Below are 17,147 nucleotides of genomic sequence, written 5' to 3' on the forward strand. Positions count from 1 at the left end.
TTGAAGCGAAAGAGGGGCACGACGTACCTCCGGTCTCCGCCCAGATCATTCCGGAAGAGCTCTCTCCTGAAATTTTTTCCAAGACGACAGCTAATGATATGTACATCGCCTACGGATGATTTTTATCGCTTATTAACGTTTACTAATACCTAAAGTAGCATTACAAACGTATTTCGAAGTGTTTTGTGAAAGTTTATCGTCTACTTTTTGAATTTTAAAAAATGACGTTACGTTGTGAAATCGCTGTTTTTTTCGTTTATCACACAGTCTACATATAACGATATCTTGGCTTTATATGGCCCGATTTAATCGAAATAAAGACCCAATAGTGTTTATGGGACATCTAGGAGTGCCAACAAAGAAGATGGTGAAAGGTAATGACTGTTTTCTATTTTATTGTGCGGTTTGTGTAACGCCGAAATGCTAATTATTTTGTTTACGTCCCCTGCTGTGCTTTTCTGTTGTAGTGTATTGGTGCATGCTATCAGATAATAGCTTCTCATGCTGTCGCCGAAAAGCATTTTAAAAATCTGACTTGTTGCCTGGATTCACAACGAGTGTAGCTTTAATTTGATACCCTGCATGTGTATTTTAATGAACTTTTGAGTTTTAACTAATACTATTAGCATTTAGCGTAGCGCATTTGCATTTCCAGAGCTCTAGTTGGGACGCAAGCGTCCCAGGTAGAGGTAAGAGGTTAAAGAAGGAATCAATCAGCAAAGGGTCTTGAGGGGATTCAGAGATGTATAGCTCAGAGTAAAATTGTTTGAATTGATAATTGATCTCTTCATGTATAACTGTGGTGGCACCAGACGGGGTCCTTATTTGTGGGATTAAATGTGAGGTCTCAGATTTATGGATCTGATGTGCAAGGAGTTTACTGGCCTTGTCGCCTTGTTCATACACTCTGTACCGAGCTCGCAAGAGTAACTGTTCAGCTTGCCTGGTAGAAAGCTCATCAAATTCAGATTGGAGTAGTTGGCGCTCTTTATACAGATCAGAGGAAGGATCCGTAGCATACTTCTCATCCAATGTGGCTATGGACTCGCTCAGGTCCCGAAGTCGCTGAGAGCGAACTCTGTTTTGGTTGGCTGTATAAGAAATAATTTGGCCACGTAGGTATGCTTTGAGAGACTCCCATATGGTAGAGTAGGACATACCTGGTGTTGAATTAGTTTCTAGGAATAAGGTGATTTCAGAAGAAAAGAAATTGACAAACTCCTTATCTGAGAGTAAAATGGGGTTGAGACGCCATTGATAACACATAGGAGGTCGCTGGGGAAACTCTAGTTCAAGCACTAATGGTGAATGGTCAGAGATAACAATACTCTCGTAAGTACACTGCCAAAGGTTAGGCAGAAGTTTTTTGTCCAAAAATAAGTAATCAATCCGGGAGTATGTTTGATGAACATGAGAATAAAAGGAATACTGTCTATCTGTAGGATGTAGGAAACGCCAGGCCCCAAACATAGCATATTTCTGAAGAAAGGCTTGAATAAGTAGGGCATATTTTAGATGGGCCTGTAGTTGTTCGTGAGGACTTGTCAAGAACTGGGGAAATTTACAGTTGAAATCCCCCCCTAAAATCAACTATTGAGAATTTAAATTGGGTATAGCAGACAAAAAGAAAGAAATTAAATTTGTGTCATGCCAATTGGGAGCATAAACACTAGCCAAAACAAGAGGGGTAGAAAACAGTTTACCGGTTACTATGACGTATCGTCCCTTAGGATCAGCAATAACCTCAGAAGCTACAAAGGGAATAGCTTTATCAACCAAAATGGTAGCACCTCTTGATTTACTATGAAAGTATGAGTGGAACACTTGACCAACCCAGTCCCTACGCATCCTAAAATGCTCACCAGTCCTCAAGTGAGTCTCTTGTAGAAATGCAACATTTGCATTCAAACCCTTTAAGTGTGTCAACACCCTCTTACGCTTCACCGGGTTATTAACCCCTTTAATGTTCCACGAAATGTACTTGATCGCATTATTTAGTCCCCTCTGGGCATTCCCGTTATACAACCCTGTCATTAGAGCATAGAATGGAAAAGCAATGAGCACCCAAAAACCCCAGAATAACTTTTCTCAGAGTAATAATGTACGGTGGTAGATGTTTGGAAAAAGTACAGAAAAAAAACTAAAAAGACAGAATGACAACATTAGAACTGAACAATTCAACCCCCTCCCCCCATCTCAGACAGTACCTCCCCAAACAAGGTACAAGCCTAAATAGAACATGTTCTTTTCGCACAGTATGTCTGTGAGAGTGCGGTCTTAAACCTAAACCCACAGTCCCACTCTTTAAAGTCGCGTTTTGTTTGTGGCTCAAACAGCAAAAGGAGAGAATAAAAAATATAAATATATTAAAAGTGAATCCCTTGTGCAAACGAAATTACAAATGAACCACTTGTAGATGCATATAATTATATTCCCAGTCTTATAACAGGCTTTGAGAGAGACAATCGATCAAATGTATAAAGGCTCTCAGCCAAAAACCTAATTTGAAGTAAGGAAATTGTAGTAAGACAATCAAAAACAAATTTAAAAATTTAAAAAATTACAATTATAATAGTTGTCTAGTTGACGCTGAGACAGCTTACAACCAAGACCAAAAATGGATGGTCCCGAAGTAGTCGTTTGGCCTGTCCGAAAGCTACGTGCTGCCTGGAAACAGTGGGGGAGTAGTCCTGGTAGATGGAGAAGCTCTGTCCTTGAAAGCTCAGAGTGGTATTGCGGGCTCATCGGAGAATCTCCATCTTCTCATGGAAAAAGTGCACTTGAAGAATTATGTCACGGGGCCTCCTTTGGGCGCAGCGACCGGTGGGCACGATCAATCAGGAGCTTTTTATCTAAGGCAAGAACATCCTTCAGCAGCCCAGAAACTAAATGCGTGGCGGCGCGAGGCATTTCCGCTGACTCTGGCACCGATACAAGTCTCAGGTTATTGCGGTGAGAGAATCACTCTTAAGTCACACAGCTCCCCTTCACCTTTTTCAAATCCACAGCTAGGCGTTTCACTTCAGCCTCCAGGGAGGTAGTTAAGTCAGAGTCATTGGTAGTGGAGGTCTCCAGTGCTGCAATCGTTGTAGTGTGCCACTCTGTTATTGTTTTGAGTGATGTGATTGCTGGCACCGTCTCGTTCCGCAGGATGGTTAGACCGGCTTTTAAAGTATCAGAAACTGCAAATGAATTACTTAAAAATCATACAATGTGATTTTCTGGATATTTGTTTTAGATTCCGTCTCTCACAGTTGAAGTGTACCTATGATAAAAATGACAGACCTCTACATGCTTTGTAAGTAGGAAAATCTGCAAAATCGGCAGTGTATCAAATGCTTGTTCTCCCCACTGTATGTATGTGTATATACGCTGTGGGAATGTATATATGTATGTATATTATTTTACTGCTCTAGGGATGTAATTATTGTTTGGATAACCTTATTTCAATCAAATCAAAATGTATTTGTTTTTTATTTTACTTTATGTATTGATTTTTATCTTTTAATCTTTCATTTTTTCACTCTTTATGTGATGTGCAATGCAGAGAACGCTGGAAGAAGCATTCTCATTTAATTACCATAGTAAATTATTGTAATGTTTGTTTATGTGTCAATTAATCCCATAAGGGATGAGTTGCCAATTGGGGATTTGACACAAAAATAAAATTTCATTAATTTCATTCATGCACAATCCATGTCTCAATTGTTTGATCTCAATCTCTTCATTCAAAGACTCAATCATGGACACTCTTACTGACAGTTGTGACTGCTTTGCATGACGTATTGTTGTCTCTACCTTCTTGTCCTTTGTGCTGTTGTCTGTGACCAATAATATTTGTACCCTGTTTTGTGCTGGTACCATGTTGTGCTGCTGCCATGTTGCGTTGCTACCATGTTGTTGTCATGTGTTGCTGCCATGTTGTTGTCATGTGTTGCTGCCATGCTATGTTGTTGTCTTAGATCTCTCTTTATGTTGTGTTGTCTCTCTTGTCATGATGTGTGTTTTGTCCTATATTTTTATTTTTAATCCCAGCCCCTGTCCCTGCAGGAGGCCTTTTGCCTTTTGGTAGGCCATCATTGTAAATAAGAATGCGTTCTTAACTGACTTGCCTAGTTAAATAAAGGTTCAATAAAATAACAAAAATCTACTCCGTATCCTGACAGAGAAAGAAGTAAAAATCTAAACACAAGTCAAGGAAGTTTGATCTTCTTGTAATAAAAGTTGACGTTCTTCTCGTATTCAACTGAAATCATGTTTTCAAGAGAGGGATTTAGAATTATTCAACAGTTTAACGATTTGTTATTTGACACAAACACACATCGTTAACAATTGAATGGCATCACCTGGCGTGGAATTAGTTTTGATCTTAATATGGTTGTTGTCTTGATATCCAATCCAGTAAGGTATTTTATGCACTAAAAGAAATTAGGTATTCTTCTGAACATGCTTGTTACTAAACTACACTGAACAAAAATATAAACATAACATGTAAAGTGTTTGTCCCATGTTTCATGATCGCAGAAATGTTCCATACACACAACAATTGTATTTCTCTCAAATTTGGTGCACACATTTGTTTAAATCCCTGTTGAGCATTTAGTGCCATTAGTGAATATTTCTCCTTTGCTAATATAATCCATCCACCTGACAGGTGTGGCATATCAAGAAGATGGTTTAACATGAACATTACACAGGTGCACCTTGCGCTGGGGATAATTAAAGGCCACTAAAATGTGCAGTTTCATCACACAACACAATGCCACAGATGTCTCAAGTTTTAAGGGAGCGTGTAATTGGCATGCTGACTGCAGGAATGTCCACCAGAGCGGTTGCCAGAGAATGTAATGTTAATTCCATCATCTCTAGCACCAAACCAGTGTCTACATATGTGAAAACGACACATTTATATGATCAGTGGATAAAAAGATGAGAAGAAAGGTCATAAAAAAATGTTTCTCTGTGATATCACAGGGTAGGATTAAAAGTTAAAAACAGTGGTTTTCAAAACCGGTCATGATTCTAGCCCAGTGGAGGGTATTTTCTTGATCCCCACGTCACTGTGAATCTCATAGTGTTTGAACATCAATGCTTTTGAACTGCTTGGACTTTTGAACTAAGAACTGCGACAAAAAAAATGAGAATGCACCTTTTTCAAAACTGTTGACACTGGTATTGTGCTGGAGATAATGGAAATGCGGGTTGAAAAGTGGTGTTGTCCTTTAAAGAGGACTGCCTTTAAAAAGCAATGAATCCCTTTGAAAACAGCCTATGTGGCATCGATATGAGTCTGAAAAAGTTATTTGAGTTTCATAAAATTGACTACAAAGTGTAAATAGAATAATTTTGTATATAAAGTCAGTCTGGTCTAAAACAGAGTTTGGAACATCCATGTGTCACAACGGCTAAATGAAGGTTGGGTTTTGATTACTGCAGTGATCACTATCCAACAGTATTGACAGTGTGACAGACCTGCTCAGCAGCTCTGACTGTTGACATAAGACAACACGTCACACATGTTTTACTTTAGAAACACTGCACCAAACACCTTAATTAGATTTCAAATTGCACAACTAAAACATTCTTGAGTTATCTTAGATTTTAATTAGATTTCAAATTGCACAACTAAAACATTCTTGAGTTATCTTAGATTCCTTCTGGGGATTTTGAGGAAGTGAAATAGGCCAATACCCAAATGCCGAATCGGTTAGGAAACACACCCCCGACACTAAAATCTCATTTTTCTAATGAGCAACATAAAAACATATGTGACAATCTACATGATCAGAGCCTCTTTAAAGGACCAGTGCAGTCAAACACGTGATTTTCCTGTGTTTTCAATATATTTCCAATCTATAAGGCCACCTGGAACTTTAGCCTGTTTTGGTGGGATGGAGTTTTGGCCTGATGGCATCACCAGGTGGTAAATTAGTTAGAACAATAAGAAATAGAGTTCCAAACCTCTCTGCCAATAACAGCTAGTTTTCAGTTTTCCCCTCCCCACTCAGACCACTCCCAGACAGTCCTACCAAAATATTTGCTTGAGAAATTGCTCTTTGCGAAGCTATTTTTGACCATTTTATTTGAAAGCAATCACAGTAAGGTATAAATTATTACCCAGAAATGATTTGATATTTAGATAAAAAGAGTTGCGTTGGAACTTTAACTACGATAGTTTGAGAGTTAGCTAGTTAGTTCAATTAGGTATTAAATTACAGGTGATCACAAGTCCACAATGTACTATGGTTTGTTCCAATAGCACCACAGGGTCCACTCCAGAATATATATATATATAGAGAGAGAGAGAGAGAGAGAGAGAGAGAGAGAGAGAGAGAGAGAGAGAGAGAGAGAGAGAGAGAGAGAGAGATGTACACGCACACACATGTTTGAAACCAGACATTGATAACACTTGATATATTGACATAGTGCTGCCACTCTGTGGTGTTATGTGGTACTGTAGTTTTGGGGAGAAGGAAGGAGAGGAGAGTGAAAGTGAAAGATAAATTACAATTGCTGCAGAGAACAAACACCCAACTGAGTGGAAAACGTGGTTACAATTTACAAATCTATTTATCATCACTTTCAACGACTAAGGTGAGAAAATGTTTACATTAAAGTAAGAACATTTTTAATTAAGTTTAGAAAATGATCATGGAATTTGTGGAATCTGTGGAATTTGGAATTTGTGAAATTTAGCAGATGCTCCTATCCAGAGAGACAGTTATTACCTCCATTTTAAGATGACTTTTGGTGAAACAACCACATATCACAGACAAAATGAGAACATGTCCCCCCATCAGGGTAACGGAATGTAACTATAACTGTAATCTGTTGCTTTACTAACAAAAATACTGCAATCAGATAACAGATACTTTTGAAATAAATTGATTATTATTATTTTTTCACAAAACTAATTTAAACACCTTTCTTTTTTCTCAGTTTTATTCAAAAGAGCAATGAAATGAGTCACAATTTTAAGTGTGTTCCGTCTGAGCGAGTCTGTTTGATGGATCGAGGGAAAATAGCAGGAAAAGGCTTTTGTAGGCTACAGTCCAAGCTTTGTCTTCCAATGGTTATTTGGCCATTTCCAAGTCCCATTCTTGAAGATCAAGGAGGATTAAAGGAATTGGAATAACATGAAATCTGACAGACTTTGGTTTTTAATGTAGAGATATAGCCTCATTTTATTACTGTCTGTAGTAGAAAGCAATGGTTTGGAAGAAGCCTACATAATCAACCCATAAAGTAAATGCAACATCCATTTATGGCCAGCTTTGTAAACTCTAAAATAGATTTTTTTTTCCTGCAATACATTCTGTTCAATTGGTAATATACATGTTTGTATTCTTCTAATGCATCTTAAAGGGAAAGTAATCTAAAAGTACATTACTTATTTGAGGTAATCCAAAAGTTACATTACTGATTATAATTTTGGACAGGTAACTAGTAACTGTAAAGGATTACATTTAGAAAGTAACCCAACCCTGCCTCCAATAAAGTAGTTATCAGTAAAGTCAGTGCTAGTAGGAAAAGATAAGTGCCAGTGTTACTCTGTTAATTATTTTATTATTCATCTTAGATCCCTTGAAGCTGTCCTCAGACAACCCTCAACCATCATCACCTCTGGATGTTCTACCACCACCAGACCTGCAGTAATTCAGCTGAGTATGTTTTGACAGGAGTTCATCATTGATGCTGTTGTGGGGAAATGACTTAGGTAATATCATTCAATAGTGTGTTTATGTGAGACTTTAACTATTTGCAATCGAGTCAGTTTTAGCTATCTTTGTGAACAGTATTTATTTATGCATGTGTGTGTCTGTGATAGGTTAACACATTTTTAGTAGGCTAATGAGATTATTTATTGAAATGACCTTTGACCAGCAGTAAATATGTAACAAACTTCTTCTTCGCCTGATGAGTAGGAAGGATCAAACCAAAATGCAGCGTTGTAAGTGTCCATGATCATTTATTATATAAGAACACGAGAAAATACAAAATAACAACGTGCAGGAAAGAAATGACAATCAAAACAGTTCTGTATGGTGAAAACACAGACACAGAAAACAACTACCCACAAACACCAGGTGGGAACAGGCTACCTAAGTATGGTTCTCAATCAGAGACATCGATTGACAGCTGCCTCTGATTGGGAACCATACCAGGCCAAACACATAGAACTATAACTCACTGAACAAACACAGAATGCCCACCCCAACTCACGCCCTGAACAAACTATAATAGAGACATAAAAAAGGAACTAAGGTCAGGACGTGACAAAATATAGCTGCAGTTGGTGAGTTCAATATAAACAAACATGGAGTGACGGCGGACTTCTTCTGACGGCGGGCGGAACACTGGAGCCTCACGTGGGCATCGTTCCAGAAGTCTTCTGCTCGCTTCCATATTTTGTGAGGTAGTATTCTGCATGATGCTGCCACCAACATAAATCACTGTGGGGATGATGTTCCCGGGGTGATGAGAGGTGTTGCGTTTGCGCCAGACATAGCGTTTTCCTTGATGGCCAAAAAGCTCAAATTTTAGTTTGACCAGCGTACCTTCTTCCATATGTTTGGGGCGTCTCCCACATGCCTTTTTGAGAACACCATATGTGTTTGCACATTTTTTTCTAAGCAATGGCTTTTTTCTGGCCACTCTTCCGTAAAGCCCAGCTCTGTGGAGTATATGACTTAAAGTGGTCCTATGGACAGATACTCTAATCTCCTCTGTGTAGCTTTGCAGCTTCTTCAGGGTTCTATTTGATCTCTTTGTTGCCTCTCTGATTAATGCCCTCCTGGTCCATGAGTTTGTGGGCAGCCCACCCTTGGCAGGTTTGTTGTAGTATCATATTCTTTCCATTTTTGAATAATGGATTTAATGGTGCTCCGTGGGATGTTCAAAGTTTCAGATATTTATTTAGAACTCAACCCTGATCTGTACTTCTCCACAACTTTGTCCTTGACCTGTTTGGAGAGCTCCTTGGTCTTTCTGGTGCCGATTGCTTGGTGGTACCCCTTTCTTAGTGGTGTTGCAGACTCTCTGGCCTTTCAGAACAGGTGTATATATCCTGAGATCATGTGACAGATCATGTGACACTTAGATTGCACACAGGTGAACTTTATTTATCTAATTATGTGACTTCTGAAGGTAAGTCATTGCACCAGTTTTTATTTAGGGGCTTCATAGCAAAGGGAGTGAATACATATGCACGCACCACTTTTCTGTTTTTAATTTTTTAAATTTACAGTTTTGTGAATGTCCATTGCATGAAATCGAAATAAAAATGACAGGTTGTAATGCAACAAAATAGAAAAAAAGCCAAGGGGGATGAATAGTTTTACCAGGTACTGTAAATGGTAAGTAATCAAGGTAGTAATGAAGGTCCTGGGCTGGCGTGGATACACGTGGTTTGCTGTTGTGAGGCTGGTTGGATGTACTGCCAAATTCTCTAAAACAACGTTGGAGGCAGCTTATGGTAAAGAAATTAACATTTAATTATCTGGCAACAGCTCTGGTGGACATTCCTGCAGTCAGAATTCCAATTGCACACTCCCTCACAACTTGAGACATCTGTGGCATTGTGTTGTGTGACAAAACTGCACATTTTAGAGTGGCCTTTTGCTATCACCAGCGCAAGGTGCATCTGTGTAATGATCATGCTGTTTAATCAGCTTCTTGATATGCCACACCTGTCAGGTGGATGGATTATCTTGGCAAAGGAGAAATGCTCACTAACAGGGATGTAACAATGTGCACAACATTGAAACATGGGACCAACACTTTACATGTTGCGTTTATATTTTGTTCAGTATAAATACGCAGCACATATAGTCCTACAAATACACTATAAATAGCTACACTTTGATAACACTTAGTTCCACTAACATCTTCCTGTCTAATGATTAATCCTTGTGTTCTGTTTCTACAGCCTCTCCCTCTCCAGCACACAACTAAGATCTGCAGCTTCTGGTGAACCGTCTAAGAGGAAGACAATTAACAAAGTCAGATATGGCAACTGCTGGAGACAGACGTAGCAAGGAAATTGGCCGTGATAGTGAGTAATGTTTATTAACTTTGTGAAGCGGTTTCACCCAGAGCAACCTACATAAAAAATGTAACTTACTATAGAATTCTATAGTATTTTGTAGCAAACTGTAGTAAACTATACTACACTCTGTACTATCCTGCTATCATGTAGTGCTTACTATATATATTTTTTGTATACTGTAGAATACTATACTACACATGGTATTCATATGCTAATACAACATTTGCATATGTCCATTCCCCTCCCCATATCCCAAATTGTGTGGCCCGTCAGTTACCTACTGGTTATAGAAAAGAGCAGTGGTGTAGATCCTATCTGATCATACCCCAGTCCTTCCTACATACAGGTTATAGAAAAGAGCAGTGGTGTAGATCCTATCTGATCATACCCCAGTCCTTCCTACATACAGGTTATAGAAAAGAGCAGTGGTGTAGATCGTAGCTGATCATACCCCAGTCCTGCCTACATACAGGTTATAGAAAAGAGCAGTGGTGTAGATCCTATCTGATCATACCCCAGTCCTGCCTACATACAGGTTATAGAAAAGAGCAGTGGTGTAGATCCTATCTGATCATACCCCAGTCCTGCCTACATACAGGTTATAGAAAAGAGCAGTGGTGTAGATCGTAGCTGATCATACCCCAGTCCTTCCTACATACAGGTTATAGAAAAGAGCAGTGGTGTAGATCCTATCTGATCATACCCCAGTCCTGCCTACATACAGGTTATAGAAAAGAGCAGTGGTGTAGATCCTATCTGATCATACCCCAGTCCTGCCTACATACAGGTTATAGAAAAGAGCAGTGGTGTAGATCCTATCTGATCATACCCCAGTCCTTCCTACATACAGGTTATAGAAAAGAGCAGTGGTGTAGATCCTATCTGATCATACCCCAGTCCTGCCTACATACAGGTTATAGAAAAGAGCAGTGGTGTAGATCCTATCTGATCATACCCCAGTCCTGCCTACATACAGGTTATAGAAAAGAGCAGTGGTGTAGATCGTAGCTGATCATACCCCAGTCCTTCCTACATACAGGTTATAGACAATCTGCTCTTTTAGTATTAGTCCAATATGTTTCCTCAAGGAGAATCCCCCAAATATCAATTATAATTAAAAGAAGATGATGGAACAAAAGATAATAAAACAAAAACACTACTATACTTCGGTCATATCGTTAAAAAACACTGCATTAAATACTACAGAATACTACAGTAACGTCTGCAAAAACACTACAGTTAATACTACAGTATTCTACAGTTATATCTGCAAAAAAACACTACAGTATGTAAGTATAGTAGTACTACTACAGTATACTCTAGTATTTTTTCATGTGGGAATGCTTCAATTTGATCACGGGTTGTCGACACTGCAGATTTTAAAGGCAATGTTACCAAGTTCGGGGTGGTTTGCTTTCACGGGAAAACGATGCAGATATTGGCTCCGTCTGAATTTACCTTTAAATGGCGTATTGTATACAGGCGTGACCGATTTTAATTGGGTCCCAAGTTTCTTCCTGGTATACCCTACAAGAGACGATCATTATATTTCATGACATGACTACAAATATTTTGGATTTGAGATACAATGTTTTATATGAGGTGACCGTACAGAATGTCACCTTTTTATTTGAGGGTATTTTCATGCATATATGTTTTACCATTTAGAAATGATACACTTTATGTATGTTTGGTCCTATATTTCTAGCACGCAATGACTACATCAAGTTGTGACTCTAGAAACTTGTTTGGTGCATTTGCAGCTTGTTTTGGTTCGTAATATTTTGTGTCCCATAGAAATGAATGGTAAATAATTAATTGTGGTGTTTTGGAGTCACTTTTATTGTAAATAACAATATATATTTCGAAAAATTCTACTTTAATGTCGATGCTACCAAGATTTTGGATAATTCTGAATTATTTGTGAGTAATGACATGTTAGAAGGTTACAGAGGAACAAAGATCATACCCCCCAGACATGTTAAGCTCCCCTATTATTGGTAATTATGAGAGGTTAGCATGCCTTTGTTCCTTTCTCACACATCATTATTCACAACCAAAACAAACTGAAGATGCATCCAGCAAGTTTGTAGGGTCACAAGCTTGATGTAGTCATTGCGTGCTAGGAATATGGGACTAACATACAAAACTTTTGACTACTTTAATACACTACAGTGTGTACAAAACATTAAGAACACCGTACTAATGTTGAGTTACACCACCGTTTGCCCTAAGAACAGCCTCAATTCCTTGGGGCATGGACTCTACAAGGTGTCGAAAGTGTTCCACGGGGATGCTGGCCCATGTTGACTCCAATGCTTCCCACAGTTGTTTTAAGTGCAGGGGTGGCAGGTAGCCTAGTGGTTAGAGCGTTGGACTAGTAACCGGAAGGTTGCAAGATCGAATCCCTGAGCTGACAAGGTCAAAATCTGCCTTTCTACACCTGAACAAGGCAGTTAACCCACTGTTCCTTCATTGTAAATAAGATGTTGTTCTTAACTGACTTGCCTAGTTAAATAAAAGTAAAATCAAGTTGGCTGGATGTCCTTTGGGTGATGGACAATTCTTTATTCACATGGGAAACTGTTGAATATGAAAAACACACCAGTGTGCAGTTCTTGACACAAACTCATGTGCTTGGCACCTACTACCATACTCTGTTCAAAGGCACTTAAATAATTTGTCTTCCCCGTTCACCATCTGAATGGCACGCGTACACAATCCATGTCTCAATTGTGTTAAAAAATATTCTTTAACCCGTCTCCACCCCTTCATCTACACTGATTGAAGTGAATTTAAGAAGTGACATCAATAAGGGATCATATCTTTCACCTGGATTCACCTGGTCAATCTATGGCTTGAAAAAAGCAGGTGATCATAATGTTTTGTACAATCAGTGTATTAGTGAATTTTACCAAATACTTATGACACCTTCAATGCATTAATTTCTAATTGTTAAAAAATATATGTATGAAAATACCCTCAAATAAATGTGACATTCTGTACTGTCACATCATATAGAACATTTGATCTCAAATATAGAGCTAAATTAACAAACATTGTAGCTTCACTGTCCAAATAAATATGATGGGGAGTGTATGTGAATGTATAACTGAAACTTGGTTAAATTAAGATGTTTTTAAACATTAACTGAGATCAGAAGTAACTGGTAAATGAGGTATTCAATCAGAAACGTGAAATGGTGGGTGGGTTGTGGGTTTGTGTTTTTCCTCTGGATAACATTGTCTGACTATTATATTTCTTCCAGTGTCAAATGAACTAGGAAACCTCAAGCATGACATCAAGTCATTCAATGAACTCTTTGAAGGAAAGAGAACATCTTTACAAGAAAGAGCAAATTACTTAAAACAGAAAGCTGCTGATATCAAGAGAATGCAGGACAATGCTGCCATTAGCAGGAATGTTGGGGCTGGAGTGGTGGTATGTGGGCTAGCTGCCAGCACATTGGGAATAGGGCTATCTTTGTTTACTGGGGGCCTCTCCCTGGCCGTTGCAGGGGCAGTCGTGGGTGCAGTTAGTGGAGCTGCTATCAGTGCTTCTAACATCGTCAAGATGTTGTTAGAGAACAATGGCCAAGAGAAAATTAAGAACAATGCAGAAGAATTCAATAAAAGTATTCAACCAATTGTTGAATGCCTGGAAAAAATCCAAACAAATATTCCAACATTAGAGGAACTGTCCTCCTCCACATCCACGGTAACTACAGGTCTGAGTACAGCAGCAGAGGTAACCAGACTGCTGAAGAAAGTGGCTGAACTCATCATCCAGGTCCGTAGGGACGAGGCTCTTGAAAAGGAGTTCTTTGATAAGATCATGGAATCAGCTAAACTGTGTCAGAAGACTATAAATGACTTTGAAACATTGACAGAAGAATTCAACAAGGTGTCAGATTTCTTACAACATTTCTGAAAACAGTCAGGTGGTACACTGTGCCCTGATAGATCTGAGACTGAAGAAAACTGCTCTGTTCAATGCTGTGATGCATAACAAGTCTGGATGTGATGCACGGGTGGTCAAACCTCTACTTTAACTTGGACATATAATGGTAGAAATGGAAGAGAATTGGGAACTAAGTTAGTTTGTCTATGACCACTCAGTGCTCCATCATTTGTCAACGCAATGTCATTTATGTTTTTATTTTTTTAGGTAAGACTTTCTTTTTTTAATTCTCTTTTGGGAAATGTACATGTCACATTTCAAGTGAACTATTCATTTGACATTGTTGTTAAATTATATTCAGTATATGCAAAAAACATTGTGAAGGGAGGGAGGGAGAGAGGGAGAGAGAGACAGGGAGGGAGTACAGGATAGAGGGAGGGAGTAAGGAGGAGAGAGGGAGAGAAAGGGAGGGAGAGAGGTAGACGGGGGGGGGAGGGAGGGAGAGAGGGAGATGAGGGAGTAAGCGGGGAGAGGGAGGGAGAGAGTGTGAGAGAGAGAGATGGAGGGAGAGATGATAGGGAGAGGAAGGGAGAGAGAGATGTAAGGTTGGAGGGAGAGAGAGAGAGGGAGGGAGAGAGAGAGGAAGGGAGGGAGAAAGATGGAGGGAGGGAGGGATGGGAGAGAGGGAGATTGAGGGTTGGATAAAAACAGAGAGGGAGTACGGGCTATAGGGAAGGAGATGGGAAGGGAGAGAGGGAGAGACGGAGACAGGGAGGGAGTAAGGAGGAGAGGGAGAGAGAGATGGGAGGGAAAGAAAGGGAGGGAGAGGGGAAGACAAGGAGAGAATAAGAGGGGAGAGACTGGGAGGGAGAGAGTGTGAGGGATAGAGAGAGATGGAGGGAGAGTGTGAGAGGGAGAGGGAGAGAGGGAGGTAGATAGATAGGGAGGGAGAGAGATGGAGAGAGGGAGAAAGAGACAGGGAGGGAGAGAGGGAGAAAGAGACAGGGAGGGAGTACGGAAGAAAGGGAGTGAGTATGGAAGGGAGAGAGAGGGAGGGAGAGTGGGAGAGGAAGTAAGGAGGAGGGAGAGTGAGGGAGGGAGAGAAGGAGACAAGGAGGGAGTAAGGGGGGAAAGAGAGTGTGAGGGAGAGCGATGGAGGGATAGAGAGAGGGAGGGACAGAGAGAGAGAGAGAGAGAGGGAGGGCGGGAGGGAGGGAGAGAGTGAGGGAGAGGGGGAGGGTGAGGGGGAGGGAGGAAGACAGATGGAGAGGGATAGATAGATCGGGATAGAGAGAGAGATGGCTTGAGAGTAAGAAGGGAGGGAGGGGGAGAGAGGGAGGGATAGAGAGAGATATGGAGAGAGAGGGAGGGATGAGAGAGAGGGAGGGAGAGAGAGCTGGAGCGAGAGGGATATGGTGAGAGGGATAGATAGGGAGAGAGAGATAGAGAGAGGGGAGAGAGAGCGAGAGAGAGGGAGGGGAGAGATGGAGGGAAAGAGATACAAGGGAGGGAGAGAGAGGGAGGGATTGGAGAGAGGGAGGGTGAGGGCGGGAGAGAAGGAGAAAGAAACAGGGAGGGAGTACGGAAGAAAGGGAGGGAGTAAGGAGGAGAGAGGGAGGGAGTAAGGAGGAGAGAGAGGGAGCGATAGAGAGAGATATGGAGGGAGAGATATATAGGGGAGAGAGGGAGGGAGATGGAGGGAGAAACAGAAAGGGAGGGAGTACTGAAAAAAGGGACTGAGTAAGGAGGAGAGAGGGAGAGAGATGGAGGGAGAGAGGGAGACAAGGAGGGAGTAAGGGGGGAGAGAGAGAGATGGAGGGAGAGAGGGAGACAAGGAGGGATTAAGGGGGAGAGAGAGAGAGACAGAGAGGGAGAGAAATGGAGTGAGAGAGTAAGGAGGAGAGGGAGAGAGAGGGAGGGAGGAAAAGAAAGGGAGAGAGGGAGAGGGAGGGAGACAAGGAGGGAGATTAGGAGGGAGTAACAGGGAGAGAGAGATAGATAGAGGGAGGGAGGGAGAGAGAGATAGATAGAGGGAGGGAGGGAGAGGGATAGAAAGGGAGGGAGAGGGATAGATAGGGAGGGAGAGAGAGATGGAGAGAGTGAGAGGGCTAGAGAGTTAGAAGGGAGGGAGGGATAGAGAGAGATATGGAGAAAGAGATGGAGAGAGCGGGAGGGAGAGAGATGGAGGGGGAGAGGGATAGATAGGGACATAGAGAGGGAGGGAGGGAGTAAGGAGGAGAGAGAGAGAGGGAGGGAGATGGGGAGGGAGGGAGAGAGTGAGACAAGGAGGGAGTAAGGGGGAGAGAGAGGGAGGGAGATGGGGAGGGAGGGAGAGAGTGAGACAAGGAGGGAGTAAAGGGGGAGAGAGAGAGAGAGAGAGAGATGGAGAGATGGAGGGTGAGAGATGGAGAGAGGGATGGAGTAAGAAGGAGAGAGGGAGGGAGATAGGGAGACGGGGAGGGAGTAAGGAGGAGAGGGATAGAGAGGGAGAGAAAGAAAGTGAGAGAGGGAGGGAGAGAGACAAGGAGGGAGTAGGGGGGAGAGAAAAAGAGGGAGAGAGGGTGAGGGATAGAGAGAGATGGAGGGAGAGAGGGATAGAGAGAGGGATAGAGAGGGAGGGATAGGTGGAGAGAGAGAGGACGGGGAGAGAGGGAGAGGGATAGATAGGGAGGGATAGAGTGAGAGGGAGAGAGAGATAGACGGAGGGGGAGAGAGGGAGGGATATAGAGAGATATGGAGGGATAAAGGAAGGGAGAGAGAGATATGTAGGGAGAGAGATTGAGGGAGGTAGTGGGATAGAAAGGGATGGAGAGAGGGAGGGGAGAGGGAGAGAGAGAGACGATGGATGGAGAGAGGGAGGGAGAGGGATAGATAGGGGAGAGATAGAGGTAGGGAGGGGTGAGGGAGAGGGAGAGAGGGAGAGAGATAGATAGAGGGAGGGTGAGAAAGGGGGATATAGAGAGATATAGAGGAGAGGGGGAGGGAAAGAAAGGGAGAGAGGGAGAGGGAGGAAGAGATGGAGACATGGAGGGAGAGTGAGGGGGAGAGAGGGAGAGAGAGGGAGGGATAAGGAGGGATAGGGAGGGATAGGGAGTGAGGGAGAGTGCAGGGGAGAGAGAGGGGATGGGGAGGGGGAGATAGGGTGGGAGGGAGAGGGAACAATAAGGAGGGATAGAGAGAGATGGAGAGAGAGAGGGGG

The 17,147-nt window shown here is 41.5% G+C and overlaps 1 long non-coding RNA gene across 2 annotated transcripts in view; it reads left to right on the forward strand.

Annotated features, from left to right (window-relative positions):
• The first annotated feature begins 6,498 nt into the window (after nt 1–6,498).
• LOC135574286 (uncharacterized) overlaps nt 6,499–17,147 on the forward strand; it is a 30,020-nt gene continuing 19,371 nt past the window's right edge. For both annotated transcript variants that reach the window (XR_010465274.1, XR_010465275.1), the window contains exons 1-3: nt 6,499–6,594; nt 7,580–7,665; nt 9,929–10,054. This is a non-coding gene — a long non-coding RNA (uncharacterized LOC135574286). The remainder of the gene's footprint in view (nt 6,595–7,579; nt 7,666–9,928; nt 10,055–17,147) is intronic.

The sequence above is a fragment of the Oncorhynchus nerka genome, linkage group LG12 (assembly GCF_034236695.1).
Source record: "Oncorhynchus nerka isolate Pitt River linkage group LG12, Oner_Uvic_2.0, whole genome shotgun sequence".
In the NCBI taxonomy this organism is placed as follows: Eukaryota; Metazoa; Chordata; class Actinopteri; order Salmoniformes; family Salmonidae; genus Oncorhynchus; species Oncorhynchus nerka.